The 6,487-nt window shown below is 49.6% G+C and overlaps 1 protein-coding gene across 2 annotated transcripts in view; it reads left to right on the top strand.

Moving 5' to 3' along the window:
* The first annotated feature begins 2,869 nt into the window (after positions 1–2,869).
* Positions 2,870–6,487, top strand: part of LOC142566750 (uncharacterized) — a 236,986-nt gene continuing 233,368 nt past the window's right edge. Inside the window, exon 1 of one of the 2 annotated variants that reach the window (XM_075677631.1) lies at positions 2,870–3,162. The gene's annotated coding sequence lies outside the window, so the exon portion shown is untranslated. The remainder of the gene's footprint in view (positions 3,163–6,487) is intronic. The other variant, XM_075677632.1, reaches the window with a different exon arrangement.

The raw sequence follows: 6,487 nt of genomic DNA, 5'->3' as shown, positions 1-6,487 counted from the left end.
GCCAGTCATAATGAATTGTACACTCACTGCTTAACCTTCAGTTCCTTGCTGCATGAAGATTAACCACTTATGCACAACCTTTTTGCAGACGGTGAGAACTTCATTCATCGCTGAGCACATCATTTAAGGTTATGTGTTCTTTGGAAAGTTTACAAGCAGCAATTATTTAATTTCTAATATGCATGTTTGGTGCCTCATCTTTGGTGGCTTTATATATGTAAAAAAAGGAAAGCAAATGCAAGCATATCGGCAAGCTGTAGTCGGAGCCTCACACGCGTGCTCAATGGTAAAGAGGTGTGTCTTGGCGACCTACGCAGCTGTATTCCGCGACAGATGTGCGTGTGTTCCGTATTTGTGCACGCTGTGGCTAGCACTACAGAAACTGCGCCATCGCGCCGAACACGGGGATTTCCGACGAATCGCTTCCCACGACACTATCCCTTTCGCGTGACGTAGAACGCAGCTCGTTGGGTAATTCGAAAGATTTCGCTCAACCAGCCAAGGCAGCGCGCACTGAAAGTAATCGTCCGAGAATACGTCGCATGTTGCGACGTGATGCGATTGCAATAGATCTTTAAGAGGTGGCGCAGATCAGATGACTGTGCAGTGTTTCGAAGGAAGATGACGGTGCCAATGCAACACATGCGGTTGCAGAACAGAATGTGGCAGCCTAGAGTTGCATTTCCACCGTGACGCGGAAACTTGAAATCATATCTTGAAAAATATGCCAGTGTCGTCTGCTGCAGCACCTCCGCTACGTAAAGGAGGCGATGTCTGCTGTCAAAGGTAGTTGCCAACCTTGACACCTTTGATCCGCCGAACGGTTGCCAGCTGTCAACAGGTCACGTCGCCCAATAGGAGTGCGCGTGCGATCCGCTCGTGCGGATAGAGCGTGCATCAAATTTTGCGAGACCATCCGCCTTTTGGGTGTCCGCACTCGGGCGGTCTAGGGCGGATCGACCATGTACGGGCACTTATCGCTCTCTAGCACCTTATCCATCCGCGTCGAACCATTATCAACCAGATCAGAACCACATAACCCTTCATCGCTCCTTATAATCCTTATCAACTCATTGACTGCTTATCTGCCTGTCTGGCATCACGTGAAGCGCATGAGCCCTCGGGGATTGGTGACATTTCAGTCGGTCAAGGAACGCCCCCAATGGAAGGCGCATCCCGCGACCACTGAAGTTCATAGAGAATGTGGCGTGTTTGGCAATGCATTTTTGCAAAATCGGAATTTTCCTGATGTCTACAATGCTCCAAATAGGCCCTACGTGTGGTCTTAGTGGTGGATTTTATTCCACCATCACCTAATCTTTCAACAAAGCCATTGCAGACACTGTTCTCCTTTGACTTTTGTTTAGTACCGCCGGTACATCACAATCATATGAATCAGATATATTCGCCGACGGGAAGCGAGGGTGCTTCCGCTCACATCACGTCAAAGCTGACCGATTCGACAGCCTCGCTTCGTAATAACGAGAAGAAAGGAACCCGAGGGGCCCGATCTTTATTAGTCAAATCAGAAGAAGCCAACAAACAATGACACAAAGGACAGCATAGGGGAAATTACTTGTAGCTTTTAATTGAATTAAAGTGACACACCCACGCCCACACACACACACACACACACACACACACACACACACACGCATATATATATATATATATACCATCCTCACCATGATATAATGCGCTAGAACACTGCAATTTGCATTTTTAAGCGTACTTATTAAACTAAATTACATCTAAATTCTTATTAAGTGAACGGGGAAATCAAGTAGATGAAAAGGCAGCCCGCTGACAATAGGAGTCGAACCCACAACTTCCGCAGATGGAGCGCTATTTTAGCGGAATTCTCCAGATAGAATACCTGAAACAAATCCAGTTGCGTGGTCGAACGACGCTTTGTATGCCCGTTTCGCCCTTTTATATTAGACCATTTTGCATCCATATCTATGGCAATCACTCAACAAGCTGAGCTGCATGCTCGGCAGTACAGTAAATACTCGTTTACATAATGTGGAAATCTTCAGGTATACTCAATGAGAATCGGAATAACTTAGTGTGGCAACAGAGCTGGTATGAAAGGTTCCACTCTTCGGGCCTCTCCGAACGTAGTCACAATTTCTGGCGCAGGTTTTGTCACCAAGTCTTGCGGTAGGAGTAAAGAAGCTCGTGATGTATTTCTCGTCCACCTGAGGACACGACCCATCGTTTTAATTCGTGCACCTTTTTTTTTTTTTCAGAACGTGTATTTACATTTTTTTTTTGCAAGGAAAATGCAAACTCGAAGCGCGAGCGACGAAGTTAATGTTAGGATAGCGAGTTGGTATAAGTTTATTGCGTGAAAGCAGCGCAATGTACCGAAGTACAGGAAGACAGCCGTCTGGTGAGCGGAAAGATGTTGTGTTTGTACCCGTCTACGCTCACCACACACAATCTTCCCGCACTTCTGTTCTTAGAGTTGAATTCGTGCCATGAAGCCAATGTTCTTTAGTTCTAACTGCGCGCGGCGCCCGAGCGCCGACCGCGAATGCGGTACGGCACCCCGGCCCCGCACAACAGGTGGAGTGAAACAACAGGTGGCCCGCGGCGAGACCGCGCATTCCGCGGCCAGGGCAACTCCGCGTATCAATAGCGAAAGAACGACACGCCGCAGCCGCTGCATCGGGTTCTTCGGGCGAGCAGAAAGTACAGGTTTGGCTGGCAGCGCTGATTTTTCTCCTCGGCTTCCAGGTGGCGCTGGCGCACCTGCCGGTGACGACACCGCCATGCCTTTCTCCTCGTGCGGTCTCCCCGCCGCTCGCAAACTTCCCCATCAGCGAAAGAGAGAGAGAAAGACAAGAAGGAGAGGAGGCTGTTCCACACAGCCGGTGTACGAGGGAGCGATTCGATTCCCCGCAGCAGACGGTGCCTGCCGGTCTTGCGGCGAAGGCGTGTGTTCTTGTTTAGCGGTGCGCGCTGTCGTCACACGCACGCCCGCGTGTTGTGGTTCGGAGCTGGGTGCCCCGTTGCGGCCTACGCGTTGCATCTGGATGAGTACACACCTCCGCGAGGGTGCTTGAACTGCGTGACCCAGCGCGTGCCTGTGTTGTCGCCCGCGTCGGGAGGGAAACGCTGGTGCAGCGTGGATTTCCGCGAGCCGATCGGCTGACCGTGAGTTTCACATCTTGCTTGTACTTATTTACTATTATTGCTACGACGCGGCCGGAGCGAGCCGCGCGGCAGAAGTGGCGCTTTCGAAATGTGAGAGGCACTCTGCGGAATCGTTTGCTGGCCAAGCAGACGAGTCCGCAGACGTCCGCACTGAGATGAAGCAGCAGCGACGATACAGTGTGATCGCAGTGTCGTCTCCGCTAAAGTTTTCTTTTTTTTTTTAATCACGCGCGACAGGATAGCGAGTGGCGTAGCAATCATTTCAGTCACATGGCAGCCAGAAAAGCATGTCGCGCCGATTATCGTGCATTTAAGACGATCCAATGTCTGTGCAAGCGTACCTTGTCTTTGTTTTTGTTTTGTTTTTTCTAGGACGTGTAAACTAAACATATATATTCAGTCTGACGCAAACGAAACTGCGAGGATAGCGAGTCGGGATGTCAGTAACCGAACCAAGGCAACGCGCATTGCGCGCTTGAACTGCACTCTGAACTACGCATCTCTAATGTGACTAAATTGTAGCTTCCAGTTATCACGTTGTTCTGCTACGTTTGTAGTTCACGGTCTTCCATTTGTCCGCCTGTGTTTTGCCAACAGATGTAGTTTCTTAGCGAATCAAAAACGACGTATTTCCGGCTCCGCATGCGGCTGGAAGAATAAAACCGATCACTTCCAGTTCGGCAATGCTTAGGTGTGGGCGTCATTCTGCATAGTTATGTTCACTTGGAGAGCCGTCGTCAATGCTTGCTTCGAAAGAATCTCAGGCATGCCTACCGTCTTGTTGCTAACGCTGGAGACACGATAAAAGATGAACAAAATGTCGCTGCACACGCACGTTTGTATCTATTGTTTCGCTGTAAGCCAGCTGTTTAACCCTCTTATGCAAAGCAAGAGTAGGTTTGTCCGGTTACCTGGAGTCACATATGGAGCGATTATGGAGCCCATTATTCCGCGTTTCTTGGTTGCACCAACGTAACATTCACACGAAGTGAAACCTTTCCGTGTCATTCACATGAGTCATTAGGGCTCACGTGTCATACAGACAAGAATGTTGAAAGAAAGCGGGGCAATATATAAATTAGTATGCAAGTTATCTTCATTTTTTTTTTCGAGAAGACCATATACCCCCTACTCTTACCACACAGCGCCCGGGCACCGAACAGGTACAGCGTACTTAGTCATCTGCACCGAGGAAAAACAAGTGTCAAGAAAAGAGTAATAATAGAACAGTGCTTTAGTTCGCACGAGCGATTACGCGCCAGCGTGACGTGCATAGCTTGCGAGCTGCTTCTCCGGCCCAAGCGTGAGCTACGGGCAGAATAAATAATGCAACCCCCCCCCCCCCCTGGCACGTTGGTGCACCTCAGTGTTCGCGTATTTGCAAGTCAAGTCAGGTTTGGCACGGACATGGCAGCGGAATGCAGGGCTCTGCAAAAACCTGCCTCGCTCGGAGCATCACTTGGAAAAAAGAAAAGTTGCGGCGGTGTCTGATCCGTCCTCCCAACGGGGCACTGAAAGGCAACGCTGATTCACTTCGGACTGATAAAAAGTATTCTTTCCTAATAATTTATTAGTCTGTTTCGCGGCAATGGCTTGATTATTAGAAGACGAAGCGAAGCCTAAAGCTGAGTTTCTAGACTTCCTCGTATCTGGGCCGTTGTGTTCTCGAAACTTGCTCTTTCTGGAGTACCCTGTAATAGTGCGGTGTTTAGCGATAAACAAGGAAAGTAGGCCCGCGCCGAGCAGGTGCAGCGACTTGGAGGCACGCGGTCGCCTCTCAAGCCTGTTCTCACGGGGAGAGTGACTGCTTCTAGAAGGGTAATTTACTCGCGCAGCTCACATAAATAGTCGCCCTCTAAAATGACGCCCTGTACGCGTGCATTGCGCGAGCGCTTCGATTACTGTGTCCTTAATTGGAAATGGTTACGTTCCAAAGCCCCGCCGACTCGACTTCAGCTTGGGTCGGGATTAATTTCGGCTTCACTCCAACTTTTTAGCGTGCACCCGACGTCTGCGTGACGCGGGCGTTGTTATTGCATTCCGCTCAGCGGGAAGCCCTGTGCGCTATGCAGACGCATTTAATTTCTTCCTTTTGTGTAGCGTTGCACCTTCAAAACACGCACGCGTGTATGTGCCGATCCGATCTGGAAGTACTCACCCTATTTGACACTGCTGCAGCTCTCTGTTAACGAAAGATTAGCCGCAAATAACTGAGACTACATAAAAAGGAGGATCCGCCTTGAGAAGGACAAATTGTTGACCCAGTTCGTAGGAGTTTATCTTGGAAAAACCCGAACGAAAGAAGACAACACATAACACTAGATAGACAACAGGAGTGGTGCTTCGTGTTGTCTAGCATTTAAAAGATTTAATCTGTCCTGTTTCCTAGTCTTACGTGTTGTCCTCTTTCGTAAAGATTGTTCCAAGAGGGTCCAGCCTTCTCGTTCGGAAGGATAATCAGCTCTATAGCGTGACGTCCTCATTTGCGGTGCAGTTCTGAGTCGCTCATAGTGCGGAATGCTGCCGTTGTCTCGGAAAGCGAAGGTGAAATTGAGAGAGAGGCGCGCGCGCCTTTGTTCAGTTGTCTCACTCATCGGAACATTACGCGCAGTGAAGGCAAATTGTACACGATTCTCACAAGCATAATATATATTAGCCGTATTCGTTCGCAGTCTGTCAGTGCGGGCATGTTGACCCTACCGCCGAGATAAAAATCAAATGACTGGCAAACCCTGTCAGACAGCGTCTAAACTGCCTCTACTCACCCGGTGCAGCTTCGTTGTCCTAACGCTCCACCGCAATTTCGTGTCTCCTTTTAGATGAGTGGAGGAATAGCTATCGCTATTACGAAGGTTACATGTGCCTATATTTCTTTCACTAATACGCACGAGATAGGGCGCGCGCAGCTGTGCTTTTCTTTTTCCCGATAAATGCCTCCTTAGCGGTTGTCCACAAATTCGAAACCCGGTTGCCTGTGCCGGCAGCGTTCCGTCACAGCGTTGATGCACGCACAACTAATGACGTCACCGAGGGCGTCCCCGAGGAACGTGCCCTGCATTCCCGGCATGTCCTTGAGCTGCTCACCCGCATGTCCTATACCGCACTCGGGTGGTGTCTGTCCTTCAGTTAGTACCACAGTTGACCGCTGCTCGTCTTTGAGCGCATCACTCCATAGGCGCTGGCCACAGAGGGAGGGGGGGGGGGGCTCCGCGTTTCGATCTCCCTCCCCCAAGTGTCATACCAGAGTCACCAGCATCATTTGAGGTATCCTTTGAGTTGCCTCTACCTTATCACTTCAAATTTTATTGTGGCTAAAAGCTTACTG

The sequence above is a fragment of the Dermacentor variabilis genome, unplaced genomic scaffold, assembly GCF_050947875.1.
Source record: "Dermacentor variabilis isolate Ectoservices unplaced genomic scaffold, ASM5094787v1 scaffold_13, whole genome shotgun sequence".
In the NCBI taxonomy this organism is placed as follows: Eukaryota; Metazoa; Arthropoda; class Arachnida; order Ixodida; family Ixodidae; genus Dermacentor; species Dermacentor variabilis.
The sequence above is the reverse complement of the archived record's forward strand: the minus strand, read 5'-3'. Positions and strand labels throughout refer to the sequence as shown.